This window comes from Fusarium keratoplasticum, chromosome 2, assembly GCF_025433545.1.
Source record: "Fusarium keratoplasticum isolate Fu6.1 chromosome 2, whole genome shotgun sequence".
NCBI classification, from domain to species: Eukaryota; Fungi; Ascomycota; class Sordariomycetes; order Hypocreales; family Nectriaceae; genus Fusarium; species Fusarium keratoplasticum.
The window spans coordinates 4483045-4498593 of NC_070530.1; positions in this window are offsets into that span (position 1 = coordinate 4483045).

The window sequence follows — 15549 nt, forward strand, 5'->3', positions numbered from 1 at the left end:
AACTTATAATATTAGGTTTATATTAATAAGGGATTATTAGTATTACTTTAAATAAGATATAAGTTATATCTAATAATATACTTAAAGGTATTAAGTATAATTAAGTTATATTAATAACTAAGATAGCTTTTATATAAGAAAATATATTTTTTTAAGCTTATAATAATTATTTTACTTATAATTATATTTATAAAAAAGCTAATCTTATTAAAATTATAAATATTATTTAATTAAACAATATATATAATAAGTAAGTAAGCTAAGTAATTAAATATATTATTTTTCTTTATCTCTTTTTTAGAAATTATAATAAAAATACTATAACTTATTTAATTAATTAAAACTACTTATTATATTTTTCTTTAAATATTTTAATTATTATTTAATAAGTCCTTATATTATACCTAGGCTTATTATAAATATTATAATATTAAATACTTAGTTTAATTAACCTTTTTTAATTATTACTTTTTAATAATTTAGTTATTACTTATATATTAATATTTATTTAATTAATTATTTACCTTTTTTCTTTTATTATTATTACCCCTTTATTTTATAGCTAAGTCTTTTTTGCCCTTTAATATTAATTAAGTATTTTATTTATCTCTTAAAGGTTTTTATTCTTAGTAATTAATAAAGTAACTTAATATATAATTATTTTTATGCCTTTCTTAAGAGACCTTAGGGCTTTAAGAATTAACTCTAGGGAGTTATTTTAATGCCTTTTAATTTATCTTTTAAGGTATTTAGACTAAGATTAAGCCTTAAGTATAATCTTTAAGGTCCTTAATGCCTAAGAGGTTAATTAATTAATTGCTTCCTTAATTAATATTAATATCTATAGCTATATATTAAGCTTTAAAATTATAATTTCTAAGTTAAGAAAAATAAGCTTAGCCCCTTTAAATAATACTTTAATATTTTTCTTTATTATAATAACCTTATATATTATATAAAAGACTAAAAAGAACTTAGTTTTTAAAATATAAGTTATAAAGTATTTAATTAAATATTTTATTTCTTAATTATAAGTTTACTTTAATATATTAAAATACTTAATATTATAAGGCTAAAATAAATAAGATAAATAAAGTAATATATAAAACTAAATAATTTAATTTTTTTTTATAATATTTCTAAAATTTAATAAAATAATAATTTTTATAACTATTAAGAATTAAAAGATAATAAAAACTAATTAATTAATTAATTATATATTAATTAAAATATTTAAGTTACTTAATATTAATATTATTATTAGTTTAGTTATTTTAAGTTATTATAATAACTTAATTACTTAAGAGGTTATTTTCTTAGTATTAATTAATAAGGTAATATTAGCTTATATTAATAATAAATAATAAGATTAATTAGCCTTTTATATTAATTACTTATATTATTATAATTAATTTTTAATTTCTAAGCTATATTAATTTTAGCTTTAAATATCTTTTTAAGCTTATAATAATTATTTTATTTATAATTATATTTATAAAAAAGCTAATCTTATTAAAGTTATAAATATCTCTTAACTTAATATTATACTTTATAATTATATTTATTATAAGTTAAAACTAATTATAAATAATAATTAGATTTTTATACTTAGCTCTCTAGTAATTATATTTTTAAAAGAAATATATTTTAAGCTTTATATATTACTTAATAAAGTTATAAGCCTAATATATATTAATTAATAATATATTATAATTAATAAGTAATTAATTAGTTATTTATTTAATATTATAAAGCTATATAGGAAATCCTTATAAATCTAAGTTAAAAATAAAATAAATAAAAATTTATTTCTTTAAATTAAATAACTAATATAATTTCTAAGTAATATTATATTAAAATTAAATCTTTTTATAATAATTAATAAAAGTATTATAATTAACCTTATAAATTATTATAGCTTATTAAAAGCTAAGTTTTAATTAATTTTAATAAGTATAAGAGAAAAAATAATAAAGGCTTTTAATTTTAATCCTTTAATGCGCCTCTTAGAAATTCTAGGTCTTTAATAAGTCATAGATTTCTAAAAGAAAGAAAAATAAGGTTAAAATTTAATAGTTATTTTACCTAAGAGATCTAAGGGTTTTTATAGGGAATTCCCTAGGACTCTCTCTAAATTTCCCTAAGGGAATCTTAGGGGAATTTCCTAGGAATTTCTTAGGAATTCCTTTAAGAAAAATAAGTCTCTTAGTCGGGGAATTCCCTAGGAATTCCTTAGCCTTTCTTATTATATAGTTCCTAAGGAATTTTATTATAATTCCCTCTAATTATAATTAGTATTATCCTTAGTGCCTATATATTACTTAGTAAAGCATGATTTAGTAACCTAGTTATAAAGATTAAAATAAAGGAAATTATTATATCTCCTCTTATGATTATATATGCTAAGGTTTATCCCTTTTTACCTCTTAATATTTATTATTATTATATATATTATCTATTATTGCCCTTAGGCTTCCCATCCTAATTTAGTAGAAAGCTATACTTCCCGTGGTTTATATATATATTTATATTATTATCTGCCCCTTAGGCTTTGCTTTTATCTTCTCTTTTATTTTTATTTTTATTTTTATTGCCCTTATTTTCCTTGCTAGGTGCAGCTATAGTCTTATATAATAACTATATATATTACTTCTGCTCTTTAAAGGAGAAGATCTAAGCTGCCTTAATATTATTAATTCTAGTATAGGGGAACTAGAATTAGCTATTTTATAATGCCTTAATAGCTTATAGTATTCTTTAGGTAAAATAATAGGATTTTTAAATCTTAGGGCATAAGGCTATAATAGCGGTGGTATTAGTAATCTAGTGGCCCGCGGCTCTTACTTATCTAGCTGCCCTCTAGAAGTATAGCAAGGCGGTATCTAGGTTAATAAACATAGGCTCTTATGCGATAGCCTAGATAAATAATAGCATAGCGGGGTTAATAGTTAGCGGCTTATAGATAATAAGGTCTATAGTTAGCATAAAATTATTATTAATTTCTAGTAGGTAAGCTATATTAGATAGAGATAGGTTTTTCTTAGATTTTTCTTAGACTTACTTAAGCCTAATACTAAAGCTAGTTATATAGGTCTTATTAAGGAATAATATAGCCTAGTTAGCAAAGATTAGTTAGAAATATTAATATAATTTGCTCTTAGCTTAGAAGTATTCCTTAAGGATTATATAGCTACTTAGGAACTTTCTCTTCTAGGTAATAATAATAACCTTACTAGCTACTATATAGACCTTAATTAGCTAAGAGAGATTATTATTTTTATTTTTATTGCTATTATAAGAATTATCTTAGCCTTTCTTATTACTATAGGGTTTATCTTAGTTATAGCTAATATTAAATAAAATTAATATATTATTAAAGTTATAAGAGATATAATTTAATTTATTATTACTTTTAAGTCTAGACCTAAATATAGGCATAGCTAGCTTATTAAGCTCTTATATATTATTATATTTAGCATATACTTAATTAAGGAATTACTTAATGCTTTTAATACTACTTAGGCTATAGAGTTTTATTTAGGCTTTCTCTATAGTCTCTTTAGAGACTTCTAGTTAAGTAAGCGTATTTATAGCTTTAAAAAAGATATAAGTTATCTTAGCGAGCCCTATTATATTACTAGTAATATTATTATCCTTAGGCTTATAGTTTCCCTATAGTCTTTTATTAGTATAAGTAGATATAAACTTACCTATTTTATCTTAGGGCTATTAAGGTATATTAATAGTATTTGCCTTAGGGGTTTATTTTTTAGAGATAGGGGATAAGCTCTTAGAATTCTTAGTAAATATATTAGAGTTATATATAAGAGAGTTATTCTCGCGGAGGTATTTTATATCTAAGATATAAATTATAATTCTTTAATATCTTAGGGTATATAGGGGTTCTTAGTTATATTACTTATAGACCTTAACTCTATAGGTGCCTTAGTTTTTAATTATATATTTAAGGTAGTCCTAATTAATATTTCTAGATAAGAAGTATAGGCCTTGCTATAGAGCTAAGACGCCTAGAGCTAAGTTATAGCTATTTATTTTAGCTTACCTCTAGAAAATGCAATATATATCTAGGTAGTTATTAACTTAGTAGCTAAAATAATAAGATATTTAGTAGGATATTATATAAGATTTTTAATTATAGAGTTAAATAGCCTAAAGGTATCTCTTATAAGTAAGGTTATAATTAGGCTTCTTAATAATATTAGAGAATAAGGAGTAATATATTATATCCTAGCTAATAAATCGCCTATTATTATAGGCAGGGAATAACTTAATAAGTTATAGTTAATTAGTTATAATTCCTTCTAGGTAGGTAAAAGATAAAGGAAAAAGAAGAGAAAATATATTTTAGGTTAGGCATAGTTTTTTATTATTATTATTATAATATATGCTATTAATGCCTAGGTAGTAATAAGCTATTAGACTTATAATATCACTTATATATTACCTTAGAAATCCTAGGGAATTCCTAGGGAATTCTTCTTTAAGCTTACTTATAAGGGTAGCTTAGTTTTTTCTTTTAGATCTCTTATATAGCTTATTTTATTAGTTTTTTTATTAGGTAGTCTTATAATAAGTACTACCTAGCTAATATAAAAAAGTGCTTTTTATTTTTCTTAGTAGTTTTTATAATTTATATTTTAAATTTATTAATTAAGACTTAAATATCTTTAATTTTTTATTTAAACTTAGTTATTACTTTAAGGGTATTAATAGTTTCTTTATTAATTTAATTATTATAATTACTTAGGTATCTTTTTTATATTACTAGGTATTTAATCCTTAGTTTATCTTATTTAAATTTTTTCTTTTAGGATTTAATAATATATTTTACTTTAAAGTATTAATAATTATCTTTTTATTTCTTAGTATTTTCTTTTATTAGTATTAGGCCTAGCTACTTATTTAGGGCCTTTGCTAGTAATAGATATATAATAGAGATTACTAGGTAAATAGTAAGGTTATTTGCTATATTAAGCTAGTAGGCGAGCTAATTAACTCTCTCTATGACGTAATAGGGCCTAGTCTAATACTCCTTTAGCTTAGGTTTTTTATTATTTATAATATTATATCCCCTTCTTAGCCTAAGAAATACTTAGTCGCCTAGTTTAAAGGATAAGAGGTGGTATTTCTTATTATAATTCCTCTTTATTATAGCTTATATAAAGGTAATAGCTAGCTATATATTATCTTAGAGGGCAGCTTAGTTAAACTAGTCTATAACCTTACTTAGATATTAGAGGCTATTATTTATTTTCTAGCTAGTAATAAGCTTACTTAGTATTATTTAGATCGCCTTTATATATATATTATTTATAATAAATTATAGTAATATTATAGCTATTATTTATAAGGTTATTAAGTTATTATTAGTTTAATAATAAAAAGTAATCTTAATAAATTAATTTTAATATTTAATTATACTATCTACTTATAAGTATTAAGCTATAAATATTTAGAGCTTAGTTCTTATAGCTATCTATAAGGTTTACTAAAAGCTATTAAGAAACTTTAAGTCTTTATTAAATATAATACTTTAAGGAATATCTTAGTTATATTATCTTAGTTTATTTACTAGGGAGAGAGCTTATTATTTAGCTATAAACCTTAAGTTCCCTAGTATAATAAGAGATATCTAGCTAAACTTATAGGTAATTATTAAGAAGGTATTAAAAGTACTAAACCTATAGTTTAGCTATAGCTAGCTCTTATTAAGAATATTAGGCATTTTAGTAATAAAATCTATAGCTATTATATAAAAAGAGATTACTAATAACTAAATAAGTATAAGTTCCCTAGGTGGCTTTTATTTATTAATTTTATTTTTTTTATAAGTATTATATTACTTTTTTATTTTTTTAATTTTTTATTTAAGGTAATTAATTATAAAAGAATTCCTTAGGTTTTCTTTTATAATATTAACTTTAAGATAAAACTTCTATTAATATATATCCTTAATTAATTTTATTATAACTTAGTTTAATATATAAAGGCAGCGCTATTTATTATGCTCTATTAAGTAAAATAAGCTATATTAATAAGTAAAGAAGAGCTTATCTTATTTATTTTAATCTCTTAATTACTTTAATATACCTTTTTATTATAGTCCCTAGCTATATTATTTAATAATAGCTTCTTAGATAATAAGGCTTATTAAGGCTTTAATATAATAATATACTAAGTTATAGTATTCTTTTATATCCTATCTATAGTTTAATTCCCCTTTGCCCTTATTTAATAAGAGCTTAGCTCTTAATAGATATAATAAGGTATTCCTAATTAGATTAATAATTCTAGGGATATACTAAATGGTAATTAAGTATTAGCTAAGGTACTAAGAGGCCTAGATAAGCTAATTATTAGCTCATAGACTTAAGGAAAATACTATAAGTTAGTTTATAATATCATAGATAGCTATATAATTAGTAAGGATATAAATTCTTTTAACCCTACTAAAAAATAATATTATTTTAAGCTTCTAATATACTTAGATAAGGTAAGCTATTTCTAGCTTAATTAGCTAGTATTATATTTCTATACTCTAAAAGGCATAGCTTAGGTATAATATTAGCCTAATTATTATTCCTAGGATATATTCCTTATTATCTTATATATATAAAAGGTCTAAGTAAAATATTACTATCTTTATTTTATATTTAAATACATTAAGTATAATAAGTAACTCTTAATTAGGGTTAAAGTGCTACAAGGCTCTAATAAATATTAGTACTTTAGTTATATTAATAAATGCCCTTTTCTTCTCCTTAGATCCCTCTTAGGTAGCTAAGTAAATATAATCTTTTTACTTTTAGCTAGTTTTTAAGTTACTTATTTCCTATCTTTTTAATAATAGCTTTATTTTATATCTCTATAGGGGTTTAATCTATTATAAGAATCTAGGGATTAAGCTATATAGCTACCTTACTATCCCGATCTAGGTCTTTAAATCCGCGAGGTTACTAGGAAAGCTAATATTATATAGAGCTTAGACCCTCTTATTTATATTAGATAGCCTAAGGCTATTAACTTTAAACCCTAATAATTATATAAATAAGTAAGCTAAGAAGGACTTATTTATAAATAAGGTAATATTATAGTCTTAGAAGAGTATAAAGAGGGCTTAGAGGTATTATATATAGTCTTTTAATATATTTAAAAAGATAATAATATTATTAATAAATATAATAATATAGTTATAATATAATCTAAGTATATTATTTATAAATCTTTATATATAAGCTAAGGAATTCTTAAATCTTATTAAGGTAACCTTAGATTATTTTAGCCCTTAGTAGCTTATAATAATAAAATAGTCTTAATATTTAGCATAGATAAGAAATTAATAAAAAAAAGACTAAGTATTTATTGCGCTAATATATTATTTTCTCTTAAGTTTAGTAATTATATTATTTTATAAGGATATTAGGTATATATTAATCATAGTTATATAGTTAAAGGCATAGAGGTTTATTATAATTTTTTTTTTTTTTTATTTATTATTTTTTAAATTATAAAGATTAAGCTAATAAATAATATAAGTTTTTATTAAAACTTTATATAGTCTTAGTTATAAAGGGCCTTAAATATTTTATTAAAAAAATTTTTTACCTTAAGGCTAAGGGAATAAAGATATAATTCTAGCTTTTATTAATGCTAGTCCTTAATTAATAGGATCTTTATATATTAGCTTTTATTAATAATAATAAGATTAATATCTTTTTATAAGCTTAAGAATTTTACTAAAAGGTCTTAGATCTTATGGATAATTAGGTTTCTTTAGTTATAGATCTAAACTCTTAGATTAATAATAATCTTAGATAGGTTCTTTAATTAAGAGATCCTTAGCTTAAGTCTTAGATCTAGCTCTATATATTAGAGTTACCTCTCTAGGGTATTATTTTCTTTAGGGGGCACTAATTAGTTATAATTAAGGGCTAGTTTTATTATATCTTATGCTAGGTTATTATTACTTATATAGATAGTTTTACTTATTTATATTTATAGGTTTAATTTAGAAAAGGCTTATTTTTTTAATATATTTTCCCCGTGGGCGGTTAATAAGCGCGCCTATTAATCTTTCTCTAGGGATTTTTTAGGGTTAACTAGGCATAAAATAATAAGTTTCTAGCCTTATTAAATAACTTATATATTAAGGGAGCTATTATAAAAGAAAACTCTTTTAATAGTCTAGGTTATAGCTAATATATCTCTTATTATAATTAGTTTAAAAAAGAGGTTTTTTTTTTTACTTACTTTATATATTTATACTAAGATATAAGCGCTATTATAAGCCTAGATCTAGGTTTTAGCCTAGGCTTTTACTTATTAAGTGCAGGGATTTATTAAGTATCTTAGTATTATTAATATTAAGAGCCTTTTACTTAATTTAACTTATATTTATTTTTCGCTATTTAGGATATCTACCTTATATAAAATATTAAATTCCTACCTAAGGAGAAAACTTATATTTAACTTATTTATAATCTAGGCCCTAGTATTTACTTTGCTTATAATAGGCTTTCTATCCCTAATTCTAAGGAAGTATATTATAAAGTCTATTTATTTTATTATTTATAAGTTTCTTATACTATATAAGGTAATAGTCTTAATAAGATCTAGCTATAAATTTAATAAAAATAATAAGAATTCCTAGGTAATAACTAATTCATTAGTATTAATATTAATATAGATTTCTCTTTATATTATCTTATTTAGACTATTTATTATTTTTATCTAAGTAAATAAATATATAGCGGGTTAGCTAAGCCTAGGTATAATATACTTTAGAATATATTTTACTATAAGGATAATAAAAGGTTTTAAGTAAATTTCTATAAATAAGTTTACCTCTTACTTAATAAGAATAAAATTAATAATTTCTAGGATATTAGTAATTAAGGGAGCTTTTATAGCTAGATAAATTATTTCTTCCTTAGGTTTACTTATAGTATTATAATTAGACTTATCTTAGACTAAGGTAATTAGGTAAATTAACCCTTCTTTCCCTTTTATTATAGCGCATAGAGAGGTTTATTACTTCTTAGTAAGGAAATATCTCTCTTTAGTATTCTCTTAGCTAGCCTTAATAATAATAAAAGCCTATACTATTAAGATTAGCGCCTAGGATAGGCTATATTAGTTATTACTTAGATTTATTAAGGTAATTTAGGCGGTTTTATTATAAGATTAGCGCTAAGTAGGCCTAGCTAGTTATCTAGAGAACTAGGGGGCATTAGACCCTAGGCGTAACTTTACTCCCTGGCCTTAGCCGGGGTCCCTATTAATAATTACTATATTAAGAAATTAAGGGGTTTAAGCTAATTCTTAGGGTTTCTAATTAAGCTTACTTTTTTACTTACTTTAATCTCTTATTATTATATAAATATATATATTAGGGATCTTTTACTTATAATTTTTAATTTAATTATTAAAAGAGTTTATTACTTAGGGCTAAGAGAAGCTTTTTTTAAGATAATTATTAAGTAAGATATATGCCTAGATTATTAATTACTTTTCTAAGTACCTGGCTTTATTACTTATTTTCTTTAAGGAAATTACCTAGCTTTAAAAGTCTCTCTTATTTTAGATATCTTTAATAGTAAAATATTTATCTAAGAATACTTAAAAGGTAGCTTTAAGTCTAGGTTTAAATTATTTTTATAAAAGCTCTTTTTATCTTAAGAAGCTTTATATATCTTAAAGCCTATGCCTTTTAGTATTATTAATATTATTAATATATTATTTTAAGGTAGCCTCTTATAAGAGGGTTAAGATATTTAATACTAGGGCTTTTATATGCTTTAGGCTTTATAAGTAGTAGTAGTTTAATATATTAATAAATTACTCTATGCTTTAAAATATTATATAAGTACCCTAAATTATAAATTTATTATAGGTTTAATTATATCTACTTACTAGCTAGAACTTCCTTATGTTTTTTATATAAAACTAAACCTAAGGGCGCTATAGTCCTTAAATCGTAGAGAGAAGGTCCTTAAGCTAATTAGGTTTAATTATATATAGAGCTAAGGTAAACTATTATAATATATTAGCCTTATTATTTAGGACTAACCCTTATTCTCTTTAGAGCTATTTAGGCAGTTTAGATTCTATATACTTATAGTTCTCTAGGTTATTTATAGATATCTACTTATTATACTAGGCTAGAGGTATCTTATTTCCTGCTAGATCACTTATATTAGCTATTAAGGCCTAGTATAAGGCTATATTTTATTAGCTTAATTAGGCTATTAGTATTCTTATATCCCTGCTAGAGTAGCCTTAATTAGAATTACTTACTAAAGTAAAGGTTATTAGTATTTAGGTTATAATATTAGTCTTAGTGGATTTTAATAGTTTTTATTTAATTCTAGGCATAATAGCTAGGGGTATATTTAGTTATATAAGCTAAGATAGGCCTTTTAATAGAGATAAGAAGACTAATAAGTGCCTATAATAGCTAGCCTCCTTAAAATAAGTTATTAATCTTAGGGCTTAAGCTAATAAGTAGATTTTAGTAAGTTAATTAAAATAGATAAGAATTAGATTATTAGGTATTAGTATTAGCTATGCTAATTAATCCGCGAGGGAGTTATTAGTTTCTTATAATATATATTAGGGGTTTACTTTTAGGGAGTTTAGCCTAGAGGATAAGTAATACCCCAGGGGAGTAAATTCTAAGTTAACTAGGAGTTATTTATATTTCTTAAGTTCTCTCTTAAGCTTTACTTAGAATTATATCTAGAATTAATTAGTTTACTAATAGATTAGGCTTTTATAGATACTTTTAGGTTAATTTATCTATAAAAAAAAAAAAAACTTTTATTTAATTAATTTAATTTATTACCACTTAATTTATAAGATAATAAGCCCTTAGCTAGTAAGGTTTTTTAGATAAAGAGTATTTATAGCTTATAGTAACTTAAAGTCCTTAAGTTTCTCGGCGATTAATTATAAAAAGAGTTATAAATAGTCTCTTATTTTATATATGAGATATAAATATCTTCTTAGTAGGTTTAATTTACTTATAGGCAGTAGGGTTTTTATTAATAGGTAATAAAGTTATTAATTACTATTATTTATAAGAGAAAAAATAATAAAGGTTTTTAATCTTAATCTTTTAATACGCCTTTTAGAAATTCTAGGTCTTTAATAGGTTATAGATTTCTAAAAGAAAAAAAAATAAGATTAAAATTTAATAATTATTTTACCTAAGAGATCTAAGGGTTCTTATAGGGAATTCCCTAGGATTTCCTTGGCCCTTCTTATCACGTGGTTCCTAAGGAATTCCACTATAATAAGCCTAAAAAGTAAGAAATATTTTAGCCTTATAATTAATAAATAATATATTAAGTAATTAAAAATTAATTAATTAAATTAAAAAAATATTAAGTAAGGGATTTTCAGCTAACTTACTTATATAGCTAACTTACTTATTATATATATTAAGCTATAATATAAAGGTATTAAATATAACTAAGTTATATTAATAACTAAGGTAGCTTTTATATAAGAAAGTATAATAAATATATCTTATATACTTATAATACTAATTTAAAATTAATAATAAGTTAGGAGGAATAAGTACTAAGCTGTTTTGGGCTATTGGGCAATTTCTTATATATAGAAAAGTATTAGAGGCCGCGGTTTTTAATTATTATTATCTTTTTTATTAGTTAGATTAGGAATAGGAAGCTTTAGGCTTCCTTTCTTAAGAAGATCTTTATTACTATTAATTAATTATTTGCTCTTATTATTTTATATAGTATTTAGTCTATAAGAAAGTATATAAGATCTCTTTTTTAAAAAAGTTATTAAAAGAAAGTTATATCTTAAGTTTAGCTATAGCTAGTATGTTTTATTTCTCTAATAAAATAATCTTAGGGTTTAGTCTAAGGTAAGACTAATATTTTATTTACTTAGTCTTAAAGCTAATAAGAGTAAAGTTTTATCTTTTTAGTCTCTTACTTAATTAAGCTATTCTACTAGGTTTCCTTACCTAGCTTATATTATAGCTATGATATATATTATATACTTAAAAGCTAAATCTTAATATTTCTAAAAATAGCTATATAATAGCTATTAATTTAAAAATTATATTTTATATTATTTAAATAAAAAGAAAACTATATAACGTACTTAATAGGTGAGTTAACCAGGCAAGTGAGCTGTATAGCTATCCTATATATGTAAAAGTAATAAACCTTAGATTTCTAAAAGCTGCTATTAAATAGCTATATACTTAAAAAGAGTATTTTTATAAATTTAACTTAAAAAGTTATAAGCTTATAATTCTTTTAGATTTTTAAAAAAATCTATTAATTTTTAAAAAAATCTATTAATTTTTAAAAAATAAAAAACTAAGAAAAAATAGTGCGAATAAGGTATTTTTAAATAACTTACTTATTAATTTTATTAAAAATCTTTAAAAATAATATTTATAATTCTAATATTTAAATAAACCTTATTATAGACTATTAGCTTATAAGAATTTAAATTAGAATTTTTAGAATTTTTTAAAGTACCTTTTAATTTAGGTATAATTACTAAGAAATTTCAAAGTGTACAGCTCACTTGTCTGTGCAGCTCACTTATTAAGTAAATTAGTATTTTTTTTAAAACTTTAAAAAATTTAGAAAAATTATTATTTACTTATTATAAGCTAATAAGTAAATTGCAAAAGTTATAGCTATTTTAGGCTTAACTTAAATTTTTAATAATTTTTTAAACAAATTTTAAACTAAGGTATAAAGACTAAGAAATTCTAAAGTGGGGCCCCATAGGGACACGCCTAGGCGCGCCTCCACTCGCGAACGCGTAGGCGTGCAGATTATGTCAGCCCTCAATTTGGCTTAAACCCCGCACAGCTGTAATTCCGAGTTCTGAGGTAGTTCTTAAAATCCTATAAACTCTACTACTACTACTGAGTACTAAAATCCTATGATCCCGAACGGTGAGGAATAGTTGATTATCTACCTGAATAAATAGCCTGCTGGGCCTCGCCATCTGCCGCTGCCGCCTCCCAAATATCACACATACCTCTTCTACTAGAAAAAGGCATGCGTTCCATCTCCGTGGCTACCTGAGCCTCGACCCGGTCATCTTCTGCTTTGCTCCAATCTAGGTAGGCCATCATCTCCTCTTTAGTCCAATCTCTAGAGCCAGTTGGCGTATCGCAGCGCTTGCCCATCTGCTTCCAATCGAGACACCACTGATAGCTTGATTTGTCATACCGCAGAGGTAGACCTAGCGCCCTCCGATATTGCTGGTTGGTTTTAATACTGCCACGAGGCTGCGCCTTGTACCAGGCATCTCGAGCAGCAACATATCTCTGATAGATAGCCCGCGGGTCATCATACCTAGGTGCCGGCACCATCCTTGCCTGAGCCGACGGTGCTGATGATGATGCTGCCGGCACTGTACTGTCTGTGTCGTCGATACTAACAACAATGCAGCTAGCACTATCCCTGATTGGCCTTGCCTGCCCTGATGACCCTGAAGACATTGGTCTTAGAGCTTCCCCCTGCCTGCAAAGATGGTGCTGATGAAGATGTCGTCGGCACTGGTCGTACCTGCCCTGATAATGCCGACGGCAACGCCGCTGGCATTGCCCCTACCTGCGCCGACGATGCTGACGACTGCAAAAGTTCCTCGTATCGCTGAGGGCATGCCTTTGAAGTCATTCTATGACCTACTTGGTGGCATCTGCTGCATTTGGGTTGTGCCTTTGGCCGTACTGTTGCCTGAACTGCCTCGAATGCACTTGGCTCTCTCTGGGTGCTTGATTGCGGTCTACCAGTAGTCGAACCGGCGGCTATTCGATCAGGTCGATGCCGAGGCTCTAGTAGTAACTGATGAACACCATGGCGATTGAGGTGCCAATGCGTGTGAAAATGCTCTAGGCGAAGGGCTTGACCTTGTTCTTGTAGAGCCTTGAGAGTATGGGCGCAAGGGAGGCCGTGAGATCGAGAGAATGCGCCGGTGCAACTAGGCAGGTTTTCTTTCAAGAGCAGCTTCCGCTGTTCTTCAACTTTGCGTAAAGCTTCGTGAGATACCCAGCCACGTATGGCACTATATATAGTGATCCAGAGAGCTCAATTGGTATTCTCATTTGCTGTCTCGCTTGGTTGGATCGCAGTTCGGCTAATTGATTAAGAAGCGCATGCTTCATAGCCCTCCAAGCCTCGAAGAGATCCAGCGTAGATTTCTTGAGGTGGCTCTTAAGGAGCCCATGGATACCCTCAACCCGCGAGGGTAACTACATTACCAAAATGAGGGTGCTGATCAACCCAAGCCTTCACCAGCTTTTTCCTTGTATGGATCGAGCCAATTGGCCTTGATATAGCCAACCTCTTCAATGTATTGCGGTAGGTAGCGCCTTTCAAGCTCTTGTACGCGCTGATCAAAGGCCTCTTCGTCTGGTGACTTCATAATTGAGTGCCAGTGGTTGAAAAAACTCACTCCAATCGCTCAGACCCTGCTGATAGGCCTCCGATCCTTGTTGGTGGCGCACGAATGTCGGCTGGCAATAGCGGAGGACTGCCTTGTTCGCGTGCCATAGGCATAGCAGCGAGATTGAAGATGGAAAGCAGATCTCTGCGGCGTTCATACAAGCCTTATCGCGGTCTGTTAAGATAACAGATGGAAACCTTGTATTGCAGAGTTCATACAGGGACCTGAGCCGGTCCAAGGCCCATAGGTAGTCCTGCTCAGTCTCGCCACTAAGGAATGCAAAGGCGATGCAGAAGGATCGCTGGCAGGCATCAACGCCAATCATATCAAGGAGTGGCATCCCATATTTGTTCGTCTTGTATGTGCAGTCCAGGAAAAGTAGGTCTGGATAAGCCTGGAGGTATGCCAATGACTCTGGATGGGCGAATAACACTGCCGTGATTCGGTCATCTGAATCAAGCTGCATCCGGTTCCAGAACCCTTCCTTATCCAGCTGGTTAGCAAAGGCGTGTATAGTGCTCTATCCCTCACACAGCTCTCGTTTGCTATCTGCGATACGATTATAGATATCTTGCTGGGTTGCAATGGTGTTCGAGTTCTGACGGATATAAGTCCTGATATCCTTTGGCGCTACCCCGGCATTCGTAAGGCGGCTGACTGTTGACTTGTCCGCATCAGAGAGCTGCCGATGGACTGGATGAGCCGATTTGTGCCAGCTTGGCTCGTGGTTGTGTAAGGAAAATCGGCTGTCTGGACGATGCCTTAAAGACCAGGTCGCCTTATCCAGGGATTCCTTCGCAATGATTGAGAACCGACAATTGGTTCCTCGTGTAGTAGTCTTGCGCTGGCGATCTTTTGAGGCGCTAGGTGGACGACACCACCGATCACATGCGTATGTAACAATCTGCCTTCCACTAGTTGATCGCGAAGACCTCCCAGTTATGAATGCGTATCCTCTGGGTGCTGCCCATTCGTTGATAGCTGCGAGTAGAGCCTCTCGTGAATCGTATGTACCCTCCGGCGGGAGCACATCATCAGGAAATGTTGCTTGGGCCATAGCGGAAGCCCGCTCCTGGAGAC